Here is an 18643-nt window from a genome sequence, read left to right as displayed (position 1 = left end):
AGCTCGCACAACAAACACTTGGCCTTAGATTAATTGACAATACTATCAAATATATACTGTACATACCTAAAAAGAATTCATTTTGTACAGCTTATTCCCTTACCGAACTCAACTGAACTGATCTGAAGTCTGTCCAAGCTACTCAGGGTGAGAGGCTGGGGACACCCTGAACAGGTCCCCAGTGTGTCGCACCCAGAGACACACAACTCTTTGAACACACACGGCTTTTCTTTCACCTTCTTATTGTGTTTTTTATTGTCATTTAAGAAAAGGCTTCTTCTGCTTGAACACCAGAGACCTCACACCACACACACACATAAACACACACACACACACACACACTCACAGACACACACACACAGACACACACAGCCAGACACACACAGCCATGACGATGAGGCACAATTGCTGAGGATTGAGTGACAGGAAATCTTAGCCTTAACACGACTGTATGTAACAGGCTGACGCACGGTGGCTGGGAGGTGAACAACACTTTAACAAACACTAAAACAAACATGCAAAAAAAATGGAAACTATTCAGAAACTTTTGCAACTAATTAAACTCTTAAATTGATTCACAAACTTTTGAAATTAATGTAATAACCTTTGGAACAAATTTACAAACTATTGGTTGGCATGGATGATGACATCATCCTCTGAACACTGGCATCAGTGAACAGAGAAGCAGATGGAGCACGAATGCTCCACCCATGATGCAACACTAATAGACTCAGGGACTCATTCATTCCTCGTGCTATAAGATTGTACAATTCTGAGTTTCGGGGCAGGAGTGAAGTGAAAAGATGATATTACATGTTAATCTTTTTATCCTTTTTCTTTGTTATTTTTCTTTTATCTATGTTCTTTATCTTTAGACTTGAATTGTATCATCTTGCACTTTTTTCTATTGCACTTGGTTCTAGTTTTTCATGAATATATCGTCTGTCTTGCTTTGTGCTGGAAAAACAATTCCCAGAAGGAGACCTCCTGAGGGATCAATAAAGTTGTATCTATCCATCTAAATAGATCTTGGATCTCTATTGTACTCATCAGTATGTGTCTGTTTGTACAAAACTCTTTTAATAAAGATATTTACACAGGCTTAAGCCCCGCCCACTGAACAAGCTTGTTTTTTTCTCAAGATAAAATCTTGTTCACCATAACCATGTCCACTCTTCTGTGTGGACACCTCCAAGGGACTCGTTGTATAAACAAAGCGTGATTACAGCTGGCTGGTGGAGGAGTGAAGCCGTTATTACGACATGATGGACTCCGCTCTCGTAACCTCTCGTTCGCCGGGACTTTCTTTATAAAGTAATTACTTCAAAACATCATCATGAATCTTGGAGGTTATTTGGATTTTTTTTTTTTATAATCAATTTGTCTATTGTAAAATCTGAGCAGATATTAGTTCATTAAAGATATCAACTAAAACAATTTTATATTTTTTATTGTTCACTTTTAGTCTCAGTTGACAAAGCAAGGTCAAAGTGTTTTTAGCTGGTGTGATAGAACCTGTACAAGGTTCCTTGAACTGAAGCCAATATCGTATTATGGAGGGATAAAAATACATGTTACAATTTTTTTATTAAATGAATAGATTGATTAAGCAATACGTGTAGATTTTTCAATGATTTGTGACACAACTGGTGTCAAGAGTGGTATTTTCAAGACCATCAGTAGCTATTAAAACACATGATCAAACTAGTAAGAAGTGGTGGTCGTCAGTCACTACAAGCCACAATACCACAAGAGAAATACAGTGATTATTGAAAGTAGCATTTGTATTTAACTGTTGATCATCCTGTAAAATCTGTGGTTCTGAACTATATTTTTTGTGTCGTGCATCTGGTTGTGTGTGTGGGTGTGTGTGTGCATTCATACTTTATTGTGAACAAAAGAAAAAAAAATGGAGGGCAGCAGAGGATCATGTGACAAGAGTCAGACTGAAACCCGGCGCCTGCACGCTTTTTAGAGGTCATGATGAGGTCGTCATGTGGCTACTGTGCCCACACTGGCAAATATACAACCGCAGCCACTCTATGCCTCCTCAAAAATACACAAAAATACACAAAATCCCTTGTTTGTGTCAATGACCTCTCGGGTTAATAATCGTCATATGTTTTCTATTTTACCATTTTCTACGAACAAACTGACTGATTCAATTCTTCTCCTTCTCTGACTAATGTCGGTGACATAACACGAAAATAAATTAGCTTATTGTTAAAATGTGAAAAGAAAACAGGAAAGTTCTGTAAAAAGTAAATACTTATAATAAAAATGAGATAAAACAGGTGACATGTAAATGGAAGTTATAGAAGCAGTACTGGCAAGAATCTGGCGAATACGTATCACGATACAGCAGAAACGATACGATATATTGCGATACTGTAGAGGCAAGGATAGGTGTATAGTATTGTCGAGTACTTGACTCTGGTGTTGCAGAAATTATAGACCACATGACTCTTGACAAAGTCAAATTCTGAAGTCGACTGTATCCTCTCGTCCTCAGTCTGCGCCAGGATTGAATTGTTCCTTTAGCTGCAGATTTGCCGCAGGGTTACTTGTAACCCTAAAATGTACGTCATATGAACATGGTATTTGTAATATTTATATATTAAACACACCATACTGAAAGAAAAATATATAAAATAACTATGAATAAAACAAAAAACCAAGAGCTTTTACATTTGTTAATTAGTTACAATAGTTTGTAGATTCTTACAATTGTTGGTACATTTGTGTGAGTGCAGTCAGAGCAATGGAACCCATCATCAACCCATCATTAATGTATTATGTCCATGAAGTTAAAATAAACTGCCAGAAGACCCCCCAGTCTGTGGCCCCGGTCTCCACAATAATTGACCTCCAGAGGCCCCTTGTCAGTTTGAGACCCCTGATGTACGTCGAAACGGTCCTCATAAAAATAACTCGGCGGCCAGGATTGAGTCCGACAGGTAGGAATAAGAACGTACGTAGCTATAAACAGAGATGCTAACAAGTCCCAAATTGAAGCTGGAGGTGGAGACTCAGGTTTCACTCCGACCCCATCAAGGTAAACGCCGCCGCCGCCGCCACTCAACAACAGCGAAGGCCACAATAAACAGGATTACACTGTGAATTAGGATCTGAAGCATTAGCGGAGGCCTATGAAAAGGTAGACGCCGCACACTTAAGCCCTCCTCCTCCTCCTCCTCGCTCTATAAAAACACAGTGAGATGACTAACTTCATTAGCGTCCCGGCTCCTCTCGGCGAGCGAACTGAAACCTAATTACTTCGCCAGAGCGGAATTAAAAGCTTGATTTCCTGTGCGTGGCTGCAATCCATCTCCCCATAAATGAACAACAACACTTCCACCGTGTTAATGCTTTCTCCCTGCTACTCAAGCATCATCAGTCACGCCGGAAAAACACTTTATAAATACGAGGAAGTTCCTCCAGACAATAGGAAGACTTCTAGACTTCCCCCAACATTTGAGCTTTCACGGGAAAAGAGTCGTTCGGGAACGGTTTAGATTTCAGGAGGAAGTCATCATAATAATCTATTGATTGAAATTCTGTTTTCTACTCACCCTCAAGTCGACTAAGGGTTGGGATTATTTTCCGAGTAATCTGTTTGTTCATTTTATTGTAGCGACTGGAGCTCGGTTGTCTTTGTCTTGATCTTCGTCCAAAAAGACACTTAAAAACATCCAAATATACTGCTCGTCTGTAATGTCCCTCTTGTTTTGAAGACATCAGGAATTGTTACGCAAAGAAAAAGTCTATGTTTTGAACTTGTTTTTAGCGGATGCACTACAAACAAACTTAAAATTTAGACTTACTGTATATGGTTGTTTTTTTAAAACAATTCTTATGTCGAAGCTTGAATAAAAGATGGACTTTACAGACGAGCAGCATGGAGTTATTTTGATGTTTAAAAAGTGACTTTTTGGAATGGATTACTCTGAAAATAATGAGTGAATTTTGGGTGAAATATCACAGAGCAAAACGTTAAAAAACTGTGAGGTATTCCAAATGAATAGAATAAATTACAAGAAAACAAGACACATGAACAAATCCAGTCGAAAGACAATGACATCAAAAAGTCAGTCTGTAAAAGAGAATTAAAAGAAGACTTTCTATGAAATGTGTGAAATGCATGACAAACTCATTCAATATTCATTTACAGTAAACTATTAATAGAAGACGTTATGACAGTAATAATCAAGTAAGTCAACTTAGCTTTAGTAAGAAATATGGTACTGGTGAACTGGATGCTTTATAAATCCAGCATTTATATATTTTCTAATAAATCATTTGATATTACAGGATAAAAAAAATGACAGACATTACAAATGATGTCTAACGTTATTATTTTCTCATTGTTTGTCCTTTCTTGTAAACTGAATGAATGAATGGCTATTTTAATGGAATTATAAAAATATATATAAAAAGAACACGTCCATTTTTCAAGCGTCATTGGTCGCACAACTTCTGGCTCCATGTTTATCAGATCACATTTTTTTTTGGCTTCCGCTTCATCCAGTGATCATTGAACTGATACTGTGGCTCTCAGACAGAAGGTCATCAGAGAAGACGTTTGGCCCGACACGGCCTCGGATGCTCTTATCTAGTTAAAACATGGTTTTCAAAGACATGACTTCCCTGCTCTTGGCTTCTTAATTCTACCCGTTTTTACAAACAATTTTTATTCACAGTGTTTGATCATTTTTATGTTGCAGTTTAACTTCTTGTCCGCTAGATGGCAGCAGCCATTACGTCCTCCACAGCCAAAGCAACAATGAAATCCTGTGAGATCCCGGCGATGACTGAGGACTAGAGGATACAGTGACTCCAGCAGCTTTTAAAGCTGATGTTTGGACATATTTTGGTTTGAAAACAAATGAAAACAGTTAAGACTTCGTCAAGAGTCATGTGGTCTGTAAATTCTGCAACACCAGAGTCAAGTACTCGACAATACTACACTTGTTACTACAGTATCAGGATGTATCACCATATATATTTTATCATTGCCCCTTTATCATGACACATATCTAGAACACTTTCACCAGCTGCCACTGCTATCTCCAATCTCCCTGTCTCTCCTTAAACCTCTTTTTTTCTCTATTCTTTTTCTCTTCTTCCTCTCTTCTTCTCCCAGCAGGAGATCATTCACAGTGAGTCTGGTTCTGCTCCAGGAATCCTGCCTGTTAAAAAGATTTTTTTGCTCGTTTCAGTAGCTCATCGTCTTAAGAATGTTTGCTATTTTCTTATAAATTGTACTTTAAACTGTAAAGTGTCTGAAGAGAACTCTCTTTTCAATAACATTGAATTAAATATGAACCAAGTAAATCCCTTCTTCCGTGGTTTAGTTCTATTTTTCGTATTGTGTCGCAGTTCTGATTGATTGTCGAGACGACTTTCATTGTTTCCTCCAGATAAAGAGGGTCAATGGGAACGTCATTGATTTACAGTGGCTTAAACGGTTTAAAAGAAGCAATGCTAATGTACGTAACTGTCCTTTTCCTGTCAAAGTGAGCGCACCCTTTTCCTAAAATACCCGCTTATCACATCGGGGGCAAAGTGCTCTTCATTTGAAAGTCTTTATCACTCGTCAATCGCGGCGGATTAAGTTTGGATTGGCAGTGGATCAGTACTGCTCCGTCTGCAGGTACTAATGTCATTCATTTCCCTCTGGCTCCGTCTCAAATTTGTCTTTTCTAATCCAGTTAGATGGAATCGAAGAGACCCCGATGACCTATCCGCAATTATTACCGTTTCTATTTGACGTTTCCAGATTTTTGCGGGTCGCAGCCGTGTAATTAAAACCGTGTCGTCTGCTCAAATTCTCAACATGAATATAACATTAATTCCTTTACTTGATGTGATCCTTTTATCTGCCTGGTCCACTGGGAGGGGATTTGAAATCGCCCCCTTTGTGGCAACTGTCACATTGTGAAAGACTAACAGAGTTATTTAACCTCTGTTAAGTGTTAAGTATATTCAAGATTAATAACGACATTTGCTTTATTCTTGATTTAACGACCCCTGGAATATACTTGAAGCTGATCTTTTATGGTCAACAGTTCAATAAAGTAAGTAAGTAACATTTGTAAATTGCTTTTCAGGACCAGGGTCAGAAAGCGCTTAAACAATCAAAACAAAACTCAATAAAAGATATACTTTAAAGATCAAAATAACACCGAGAACAACACAGGAGTCTCAGAAAATCAAGGAAAAGCCTGCACGAATAAAAATGTCATTAAATAACTTTATTTTAAAATTTACAATTAACATGCAAATATTCACATCATTTAGTCCCTTTTATTTTTGTTGTGATTAAACATTTGGCCACTAGATGGAGGTAGTCATTACGTCCTCCGCAACTAAAGGAACATTAAAATAGTGCTTAGGACGAGAGGATACAGTCGACTCCAGCAGCTTTTAAAACTGATGATTGGACCTGTTTTGTTTTCAAAACAAATGAACAATGTCATAAATTCTACGACACCAGAGTCAAGGACTAGTTATGTTCTTACATTTAATAATGTTGTTTTTTTTATTCTTGATTTAAGCATTTATATGAGGTTAAAATGTAGCATGTTGTGATTAAAGTTTCCTTTAACTGAGGAAGTCAAAAAGAATATATTTAACTTTAAAATAAAGTTAAAAAAAACACACATTATGTGATTCTAAATAATCCACCAAAGTACTTTAATGAAGCTTTATAAATATAATGTATATGGTTTCAAACCTTAAATTAGAAAATATCCACGTTTTCTTGATAAAATACAAGATTGTTTCTCATCCATGTGGGATACGGTTTCTTCCAAAAGTGAGTCTTCCGTCAACAGAGCGAGAAGGCGGTCATAATATTAACAATGTCATGATTTTGACAGATGCACTGAGAGCCAACACGGCCAGAGGGACCTTGAGGCTGCAGCTGTTGATGAATCTGATCTTTGTTATTAATTCCATCTTCGTCCACCACGCCGTTGCCAAAATGTCTTTTAAGGTAAAGATGGCGGCCAAATCACACACGCGTGTCAGCTCCACACTTTTAAACAATCCCCGTCGATGTGGTCTTAGCTGCTGCAGATCCCACTGTTGTCTGCTCTTTGTGTGTCGCCGTTTTCTCCAGCTCCTCGACTGTCAGTCACTTCTCGTCGTCATCTTTTCTCAGATCCAATGTGTTGGATGTTCAGAGGAATCCACTTCAACTGTAGTCTTTTATGGATGGATGGATGGATGAAGGTGTGGATGGATGAAGGTGTGGATGGATGAAGGTGTGGATGGATGAAAATAAATGCAGGCATAATAAACAGAAAGAAAGACAAACAAATAAAGGTATGATGGAAACATGAATAATGACAGGATGGATGAAAATAATGCCAACAAAACAAAAATATTAATTAACCTCCAAGTCAACACCACACACTAAGAAGCCACTGACCCTTTCATCATGTTCCTCAAATGTTCCTCACATGATCCTCTGCAGAGAGAGTCCACTAGGAAGTCTATTCTATTGAAGCATCACTTCATTTTTAAACTGACCCACATGTTGACCTCCAAGATGGAGGTCACTGCTTCATGAAGCGTCATCATTCGAGTCAAGGGATTCAAACACAACAAATACACTTGAGGTCAAAAAGATTTTCTGTAAATTGATTCTCCTTCTTGTTTGCACTGACTTGTCTTCAGTTTTGACTGAAAGAAGTTAACAAAATTGATTTTCTTGAAATCACGAGCAGTGATGTGGTTTCATGATACAGTTTCTTCATTTTTATTTTGGAACAAGTAGATCCGATATAAAGATGACAGAGCAGAGAGTGACATCGAGTGGCCGTTAAAAATGATGACACTCTATCATGATGCCTTGTCTGCTGTTTCATGAAGCTTCATCAACCCCTCACTGCTAATCACTGATATTAAATGTGTCAAGTTTGTTTCAATTAAATCACTTTTTCTTGCGAAATCTAACTCCAATGATCCGTTTTCATGTTATACCTGTATATATTTTTATAACCTGAATATACAACTGGTATAATAGTGTGAAAAGGAAGTTTGTTTATTGATAGAGTTTGATATTTTAATTACAATATTTCAAAAAATATTTTGATTAATTAAACTTTTTTTAAAATTCATAGCCTTTTACATTGATTAAAAACTGTTGCTATAAAAGTGAGAAATGTAATTAATTAATTAATAATAATTTTACACATAGAGTTTTATATTGTGATTACAATATTTTAAATATATACTGTATATATATTTTTTCTTAATATTTCATTTGTAGCCTTTCAAATGTAACATAAAAATGTTAATATTAGAGGGCCAACATAATTGCATTTTCCTCACACATAGAGTTTGATATTCTGATTTCATTAATTACCCTTTCCTCTAAAATCAGAATTTCTTAATTTTTTAAAGCCAATATAAAAACGTTTCTATAACAGCGCTAACACATTTATTAAATATATAATTTCTGAATTAAATATATTTTCTTAAATTCAATATATTCTGAACACTGTCATCAGTGAGCAGAGAAGCAGATGGAGCATGAATGCTCCTCCCCAGATGAGAAACTAATAGACCCAGGGACTCATTCATTCCTCGTGCTATTAGATTATACAGATACAGAGAAATCTTTTCAGGCTGTTGCTCCTAAGCTTTGGAACAATCTTCCTCTCTCTTTGCGCTTGATGGATCTACTGACTCCTTTAAGAAACATCTTAAGACGTTTCTATTTGTTCAGGCTTTTCCTTGAATTTCTCGAACTCCTGTGTTTTTCTCGGTGTTGTCTTGATCTTTGAAGTATGTACTGTTTTGAGTATTGTTTTGATTGTTAAAGTGCTTTGTGACCCTGGTCTCGAAAAGCGCTATATAAATAAATATTACTTACTTACTTACTTACTTACAATTCTGAGCTTAGGGGCAGGAGTGGAGTAAAAGTATTATGATGTTCTATTTTATGATAGTCTTTGTATCCTTTTTCTTTGTTATTTTCCTTTTATCTATGTTCTTTATCTATAGACTTAGATTGTATCATCTTGTTCTTTGTCTTTATTTCTCTTTGCTCTTGTTCTTATTTTTTTTTTATGAATAATTGCTGTATTGCTGTGTCTAATTGGAAAAAAAAACAATTTGCCTGCCTAACCTATATAAAATAGTGCAAACATTTTTTTGTTCACACATAGCGTTGAAATATTAACTATTATTATTAAAAAATATCTATTTTTAATTCAATATATTTAATTCCTAGCCTTTTAAATTCAATATGAGTCGCTGAAGAGTGTGAGCAGCAGATAAAAGTTGGTCCGAGCAGGAAACTACAGCATTGATAGTTCTGAGCTAAGTGACTGAGGCGCCGTCAGATACTGATCACAGCACCGCCAGTCTGTCAACGTGGCACTCATTGGCATCATTAGACCTGCTATCACGAGCGTGGATCAGAGCCGTGCACGTCAGGTGACCGGCCCGGTCCGGACGAGCCCAACAACAACACTCAAAAAGTTTTGCATCGTTCCTTTTTTAAACCAGGAAGTGCTGGAGCCGAGGTCATCTCTGATTGGTCCCCGTGGACCGGCCCCGCGGCTCATTCGCTGGCCGGACTGTAATTTTGTTAAAGGCTTCCTGTGTTGGATAAACATATCTGTTTAAACGCCCCGAGGGTGAGAGTGGAGGGTGGGAGGGTCTCGCTGTAATGGAGCCAGTACAACAGAGCACCAGGGGGGGGGGGGAGAATGGAGAGAGTAATGGAAGAGAAATGGACGGAGAAGGAGAAATACAGCAGCATCAAAGTGCCATTAGCTGTGATTAACAGGTCTGGTTTGAGTTTCAGCTTCAACATTTCCTGACGTCAAACAAAGTTGACCCGGCGGGAGCAGAGCCGTGTCTGGGGGTCGCGGGGTCAGCGCCGGCCCTAATGTCTCTCACACAGAGCAAGAAAAACAAACACAATCCCTGCGAGTGTCGGCGCTGGACGCGTTCAGACGACTTCATAAAACCTTCAGTGTGTCGAGGCGGGTCCGTGACCCGGAGCTTTGACACGCACTTTAGTGACGCTGCAGCTTCTGCAGGAAACACACAATCCTTGTTTGGATCAGAGTTTGATGAAAACAACAAGAAATACATCATATATATAGAAATAAAACAAAAGTAATATATATAAAATGTTAGGCCTGTTTGTGTGTGTGTTTGTGTGTGTGTCTGCATGTTTGTGCATGGCTCTATGTGTGTGTCTGCGTGTGTGTGTGTCTACATTTTTGTGTGTGTGTCTGCTTTTGTATATGCCTACGTGTGTACTGATCTGTGTTTGTTTGTGCATGTGTGTGTCTGCATGTTTGTGCATGTGTGTGTCTGCATGTTTGTGCATGGCTCTATGTGTGTCTATGTGTTTGTTTGTGCATGTGTGTGTCTGCATGTTTGTGTATGACTCTATATATTTGTTTGTGTATGTGTGTGTCTACATTTTTGTGAGTGTGTCTGCATTTGTTTATGCCTATGTGTGTACTGATCTGTGTTTGTTTGTACATGTGTGTGTCTGCTTGTTTGTGCATGGTGGTTCTATGTGTGTGTCTGTGTGTGTGTGTCTACATTTTTGTGAGTGTGTCTGCTTTTGTATATGCCTATGTGTGTACTGATCTGTGTTTGTTTGTACATGTGTGTGTCTGCATGTTTGTGCATGGCTCTATGTGGGGGTGTGTGTGTGTGTGTGTGTGCGTGTGTCTACATTTTTGTGAGTGTGTCTGCTTTTGTATATGCCTATGTGTGTACTGATCTGTGTTTGTTTGTGCATGTGTGTGTCTCCATGTTTGTGCATGGCTCTATGTGTGTGTGTGTGTGTGTGTCTACATTTTTGTGAGTGTGTCTGCTTTTGTATATGCCTATGTGTGTACTGATCTGTGTTTGTTTGTGCATGTGTGTGTCTCCATGTTTGTGCATGGCTCTATGTGTGTGTCTGTGTGTGTGTGTGTGTGTCTACATTTTTGTGAGTGTGTCTGCATTTGTATATGCCTATGTGTGTACTGATCTGTGTTTGTTTGTACATGTGTGTGTCTGCATGTTTGTATATGGCTCTATGTGTGTCTATGTGTTTGTTTGTGCATGTGTGTGTCTATGTGTTTGTTTGTGCATGTGTGTGTCTGCATGTTTGTGTATGGCTCTATGTGTGTCTATGTGTTTGTTTGTGCATGTGTGTGTCTATGTGTTTGTTTGTGCATGTGTGTGTCTGCATGTTTGTGTATGGCTCTATGTGTGTCTATGTGTTTGTTTGTGTATGTGTGTGTGTCTGCATGTTTGTGTATGGCTCTATGTGTGTCTATGTGTTTGTTTGTGCATGTGTGTGTCTATGTGTTTGTTTGTGCATGTGTGTGTCTGCATGTTTGTGTATGGCTCTATGTGTGTCTATGTGTTTGTTTGTGTATGTGTGTGTGTCTGCATGTTTGTGTATGGCTCTATGTGTGTCTATGTGTTTTTTTGTGCATGTGTGTGTCTATGTGTTTTTTTGTGCATGTGTGTGTCTGCATGTTTGTGTATGGCTCTATGTGTGTTAATGTGTTTGTGTATGTGTGTGTGTCTGCATGTTTGTGTATGTGTGTGTGTCTGCATGTTTGTGAATGGCTCTATAGCAAAGATTTCTCGTGACACCAGTCGTTGATTTAAAAGTATTTTTCCCAAGTTTAAAAAAAGGGTTTGAGTTGTTCAGAGTTTCTTCCTGCACAAGTGAATCCTCATATTTAATACTTACGAAACTATTTTATCTCCCACTTGAATCTGGATGGAGCCACTGAACACGCCGTCTGCCCCCAAAATCCAGTTACCAGCGCAACAATGACGGTAAGTGGCTCAGGAGCCGAGCACCTAATCCCTGCAGGGGCAGCAGCCCTCCTCTCCAGAGGCTCCAATAAGACCACTCAGGACCGCAATTGAATTGCTGCGAAGTTAACTCCATTACGGCCCAGCAGTGGAGCACTTGATGCCCTCAAGTTGTTGTCAGTAATTTGCTCTTATTAGCAGCTTTTTACCGAGAACGAGACTCGCGGCAGAAACAATCGCTCCTGCTGTGTTTCAACGTGTGCGTTTGTGTGTGTAATCTGGGCCTAAAAGGGTGTTTGTTTCGGCGGGAGATTAAATTTTGCCGAGTCGAATCGAATCAGGCGACACGAAAGTCATGAAGGAGGACACGTGTTGATTGGCCAGAGGAGGGGTCTTCAGGGGGTCCGAGTGACGGAGGTCTGGGTTACGTTTGTAGTCCAGGGATGTTCAGGGATTATCACCGATAGACACACGTTTGATTGAAAATTAAATGTGTGTAGATTAAATAATGGGCCACGGCCTGAACAATAAAAGTATTTTTTTGTTTGTGTGTTTTAGGGATGTAGAGATACAATTATCTCACAACATGATTCCATATATTTGGCTCGATATATATTTTTAAAATGCGGTTTATTTCGATACACCCGCAGAATTTTTAGATTTTAATGACACCTTGTGATCATTTGACTCTTCTATGGTCGAATTAAATGAACTGAAAGACAAAATATGTCCCAATATCAGCTTTAAAAGCTTTTGGAGTTGACTGTATCCTCTCGTCCTCAGTCATCACCGGGATTTTACCGTTCCTTTAGCTGCGGAGGACGTTATGAGTGCTGCCATCTAGTGGCCAGAATATTAATAGAAAAACAAAAATGAACAAACACAGTGAATATTAAATTGTTTTATTTTACACACACTTTATTTAATAAAAATAAACAAATAAAAAACTGATAAAATAATATATGATTTGAAATCCAAAATATTTTTTTTTAAATAAGAAAATCGCTAGAGTGCCGTAGGATATGGATAAGGTAAAAAACGGGGTTTTCCCACTAATATAGTGTCTGTACATACTGGATATTTATGTACTGTGGTGAAGAGCTTCATAATGCAGTACATTCAGTGACGTGCGGTGGTTCGTGGTCGGTGAGGCACTGACTCCTTTAGTGTCAGATGTACAAGTATATAAACCCAAAAGAGAAGCTGATTCAATTGACGACTGGTTATTTCATATACAACAACATTCTTCACACACATAAGAAGTTTAAATAAATAAATGATTTAATTAATAATTTCTCAACAAGTCTATATTAAATTGTTGTGATAGGTTGTGGGATATTAGTCTACATCCTCTAGATCTATCTATATAAATATTGTATTATAGCTTCATAAACCTGTCATCTTTGACATTGACATAAGGGTCATAGTTGAAATGAATGAACTAATGAATGATTTTAAAAGTAAGTAAATTAGAAACCTAGGATTCAAACACTATAGAGTAGGACCGTGACAAAAAAGGATTACAAGGAAGTAAGAATTTACTGTTAAGTTTAGCGAGAACACTCCAGGTTTAAGTTTAACTCAAGAGTGAATAATCTCGAGCGACAGTGTTAGACAAGTGGTGCCGTAATGACAGGTAGACCCGCCTTTTGTTGCTTCTGATTGGTTAATAATGCGCGGTTCTTTCTGAGTATTAAATGGGTCGATATAAACGTGAGAAAAACAAATATTATTTTATTTAAGGCCAAATATTGTATTGTATTTTTCTTAGTCTTATCTCTTTTTTATACGATTGAAATTAAAACCTTTTCTGGTCTTAATTTTATCTATAAACAAAGTCAGTTTTTTTTACGTTTTTCTTTCGCCACACAAACCTGCGTTACTTTGTTGTAAAAGTCCACCTTATTTCCTTTAGTTTTAAAAGTCCTCAATGGAGATGAAATATAGTTTGTGGAGCTCATTAGCATGTGCCTCAAACTTTACCTTCTCACCTCGGTTGTATTTCTGATCAGCATAACTAAATAAGACCCTTACAAACATTAAACTTTAATGGTTAAAGACATCAGCCAGACTGTGGAAAATCAAGGTAAATAAACGTATATGTGAGCATTATATTGCAGTTTGTGAAAGATAGCAGAACCTTATCTAGTCCCGCCCCTACTTCCCTCAGAATGATGATCATAATCATATCTTATACAAATACTCTTATTTCACTTTAGCAGAACAGATTCTTGTCACGTATGACATCTGACATAACATGTTACAGCAGTAAATGTCACCGACAGGAACAAGATTCCACCGACGCTGCTGGAGAACAAACAAGAAAACACTATCAGAACTTCTTACTATGTTTATCCTGAGATGCAGAAAGTATCGATAATCGTTGGTTTTATTGTTATAAAAAAAAGGAATTTTTAATGAATCTCTATCATTAAAAATCACTAGATTTGTTTATTAAATGTATATATAATCCTCACCTTTGGTCAGATTACAATTGATGAAAATTTTGTTAAAGGGCAAAGTTTTTCCACTTTTACATTTGTCTTAAACATATTTGCTTTTTTATATAGGACTATATTATATACACAAAGTTCCTCAACCAGACATTTCCTGCTTCTTTATCTAATTATTAACTAGTTATTCATCCGTACTGTTGTGATCATGAAGTGATGAGTCTATATGTATATATTTTAATTGATTTTATGTTGCTTTACAATATGTCTTAATAGTTACTGAAGATTACAATAACAACATTAACTCAGATTTATTGTTCGAGAGCAAAACAAATGAAAGAAATCCAAAAAAAAATCAACAATTTACTCAATTTTATTTGCACTTCCAGACCACCAAAGATTTTAGCTCTTGTCAAAACATTGATTTATATATTTTTTTATAACCCTCCGGGTCTCCTGGTACCAGCTGGATGATTTATCTGGGATGATTCACTGCTGAAGCATAAAACCTTCTCATTTTTTTTTAAAGATATTCAGTGCTGCTACCTTGGTCAATAACTAATATTTTCAACATGTTTATCTATTCAGAATGATTTAAAAACATTAAGAGTTCAAAGTAAATATAATCGTTATTGCATTTCTTTTATCCCCAGAACGACAGGAAAAAACGTTCCTGTCTTTTCTACAGACTTTGTTGAGTTTGTTTTCGTGAGATCTCGAAAGTTCCCGCAGATATAGGTCAGCTTCACATACTTGTGCTGATGTCTTCCACCTGCTTAAGGCCAGATTCCTGAAGACTCCAGACAAAGCATGTGGTGAGAGGAGCAGGAACTGACCTCGACTCAACCTGTCATCCGCTGATCTTGATGATCCACACTCACCTGTTCAGGTTACAGCAGGTGGACACAGAGCAGGCCATCATCTGCATAACAAGTTGTTGTAATTATTGTTAATCGGAATAATGACGATAGTATTAAGTATATATTTATTTAATATGAGTAGACTGGGTGAAACACATCCTTTGCAAACTGAAAAAGTCAACAATGATGAAAATAATTTAACATTTTAAATACATACATAGATTTTAACTAAAAAAAACAACAAAAAAAACATGGCGATCAATGAGGGGTTCATGGATTTTTAATACATGTATCAATTGTTTTTTTTATCGTGAAAATAATTTTTTTCATCTTATTCATCCAATTAAATACACATTACATCCAATTATATGACTTTAAAGTTTTAATTTAAATTTGATTAAAACTTTAAATTTATTTAATTTTTTATTTAATTTGAAGGATATACAAAAATATCTATGGCGGCTGTGAAGTGCAAAACAAAATCATAAAACAAAACACAAAATTAATGAAACAATAAAACAAATTAACAAAACAAAACACACAAACAAAACACTCACTGGCTTCCAGTTTCTTTCAGGATCAACTTTAAAATTCTGGTTCTTACTTTCAGATCTATTCATGGTCAGACTCCTCCTTACATCACTGATCTGATCCAGCCTTACACCCCAGCTCGGGCTCTGAGGTCTGTGGATCAGAATCTACTTATGGTTCCTGAACACGGTTCAGGACCAGAGGAGAGAAATCTTTTCAGACTGTTGCTCCTAAGCTTTGGAACGATCTTCCTCTCTCTTTGTTCTTGATGGATCTACTGACTCCTTTAAGAAACATCTTAAGACGTTTCTATTTGTTCAGGCTTTTCCTTGAATTTCTCGAACTCCTGTGTTGTTCTCAGTATTATCTTGATCTTTAAAGTATGTACTTTTTTGAGTATTGTTTTGATTGTCTAAGCGCTTTGTGACCCTGGTCTCGAAAAGCGCTATATAAATAAATATTACTTACTTACTTACTTACTTACAATGGCCATGATGATGGCAAGTTAGCAACCGCTCATGCTAGCGTGCTAATGCTAGCAGCAGTTTCGAAATCACTTATTTTGTCATGTCGTCGATCGCATTCCTGGCTTCACGTTCACAACGTGTGTATAGTGTTTAATTCACGACTAAGACTGTGAACGAGTGATAATCGAAGTTTAAAGTCACCTTTGAAGTAGGTTTATAAGTCTCGAACGAAGATACATAATGTGAAGTAAAGAATATGGGGGTGTAGTGTGTATCTGTACAGAAATCCACAAATACGTAACTCGATTTACGAATGTGTAACTCGATATGCAAATGTATATTTTAGAATAAGTATGCTCAAATCTATAAAAACTGACAAGTTAAGCATCACAAACTTCACAAAAGTTAAAAGTAAAAAAAAACAGCTCTTTTTGCGCATGTGACTATTGAACTCACCACCCAGCTGGGGTGCAGGCCACTTCCTATAAGCACTTCCTTCCTACTGAAAACTCCACTGAGAAAAGGCGGCAGCTGGGCGACGTGGTTAGAGGGCTTCGCACCAATTCGTAGAACCTGAAGTTATGAAACCAATAACTCAGGGGTTCTATGTCATTTGGTGCTCCGCCCTCTAACGGCTTCTCTACTGGTTTAAACCAAGAATCGAGCCCGATGGGATCAACGTCCCCCCAGCTGGACGCCGCTCCTGACAGCAGCATGACTAGGGCCCCGCCGGCCCCTGGATCTACATCCACTGTAGCCGTGGGCCTCGGCTGAGCAGATGTGTTCCGCCGCATACCCCGCAAAAAAGAGGCTGCCACCCCACGGATGGAAAGTGCCCTCAGGCCGCTTGGAGCTTTAACATATTATTGGATGGTTTTGTTTATATGTTCAGGTTAGCTCTAGGATGCCCCACATGAACTTCATTCTTGCCTTCTAGATCACACACACTGTGCGACACAGAACCGGCGCTGGACTGATGGGTCGGTTTCTCGGCTTGGTCAAGGAAAAAAAAAAAGGTTCCAAGTCACTGAATTCTAAGAGCCGAGGAGCCATTTGTCCGTCAGTGTCGTCTGTCCTCGACAGCTTCATACCAGCGAGACTTCTGAGCCCGTGTAGCATTTCATCTGTTAACAGAGTGGAGGGGTGGCGGCGAGGGGCGGGGCAGGTGCGTGGAGGACGTCCACGGCCGCATGAATGAAGGTATTCTCCTGCAGCGGACATCAAACGGCCGCGCATCAATCAGCCAGGTGGACGAGCGGCAGCCGGCCTTTTACCTGTCCGACGTTTCGGATGTAGCAGCTACGCCCACTCGCATGACAGACCAGGGGGGCCGACGTGGACCTGAACCAAACGCACACAGTGAAGACGTGAGAGCAACCTTAGCTCCGCTTGCACCTCGGGAGCCTGCACCAGTATCTTGTGTATTGAGAAGAATCCGGTGATACCACACCTCACAATACGGAGGCGACTCTATGATATATTGCGATACTGCAGGACTGGGGAGCGAGAGAAAGACTCCCTGTGACGTCACGGCTCTTATCACTTCATCTTTTAATCAGTTGGGCTCGGAGCGAGGACGTCTGCTGCGTCTCCTGCACGTCCACGTGGACGTCCTGACGCCTCGTGCTGCGACTAACAATCCTGTCACGCTAGACTCATTATTTACACTCATTTGATCCTTCATTGAAGGCTGATCGAGGCCAGAAGGAAGGGTAGTTTGAGGTTATAACGTCAATAAATCAAAAGTAAACATTTTTTAATCACAGCCTTTTGAATACAATATAAAAATGGTATTATTAGTAAATTAATATCAGTATTATAGAGTCATCTTACCAGACCCTTGGTTTAACTTGGACCTTTAACTTTTTAACTCTTGTTTTATCTCCCCTTAAACCTGAGATAAAACAAGGTGTTTGTGGTATCCCTTGTTTTATCTCAGGGTCACGTTTGTTTCCGGGGCCATCGGGTCACCTTGACCCTGAGATAACGCAAGGTGTTTGTGGTATCCCTTGTTTTTTCTCTGGTTCACGTTTGTTTCCTGGGCCATCGGGTCACCTTGACCCATAGATAACACAAGGTGTTTGTGGTATCCCTTGTTTTATCTCAGGGTCACGTTTGTTTCCAGGGCCATCAGGTCACCTTGACCAAGAGATAGCATAAGGTGTTTGTGGTATCCCTTGTTTTATCTCAGGGTCACGTTTGTTTCCGGGGCCATCGGGTCATCTTGACCCATAGATAACACAAGGTGTTTGTGGTATCCCTTGTTTTATCTCAGGGTCAGGTTTGTTTCCGGGGCCATCGGGTCACCTTGACCCATAGATAACATGAGGTGTTTGTGGTATCCCTTGTTTGATCTCAGGGTCACGTTTGTTTCCAGGGCCATCGGGTCACCTTGACCCATAGATAACAATAACACAAGGTGTTTGTGGTATCCCTTTTTTTATCTCTAGGTCATGTTTGTTCGGAATCATCGGGTCACCTTGACAAAGAGATAACGCAAGGTGTTTGTGGTATCCTTTGTTTTATCTCAGGG

This window comes from Callionymus lyra, chromosome 10, assembly GCF_982586985.1.
Source record: "Callionymus lyra chromosome 10, fCalLyr1.hap1.1, whole genome shotgun sequence".
Taxonomy (NCBI): Eukaryota; Metazoa; Chordata; class Actinopteri; order Syngnathiformes; family Callionymidae; genus Callionymus; species Callionymus lyra.
The sequence above is the reverse complement of the archived record's forward strand: the minus strand, read 5'-3'. Positions refer to the sequence as shown.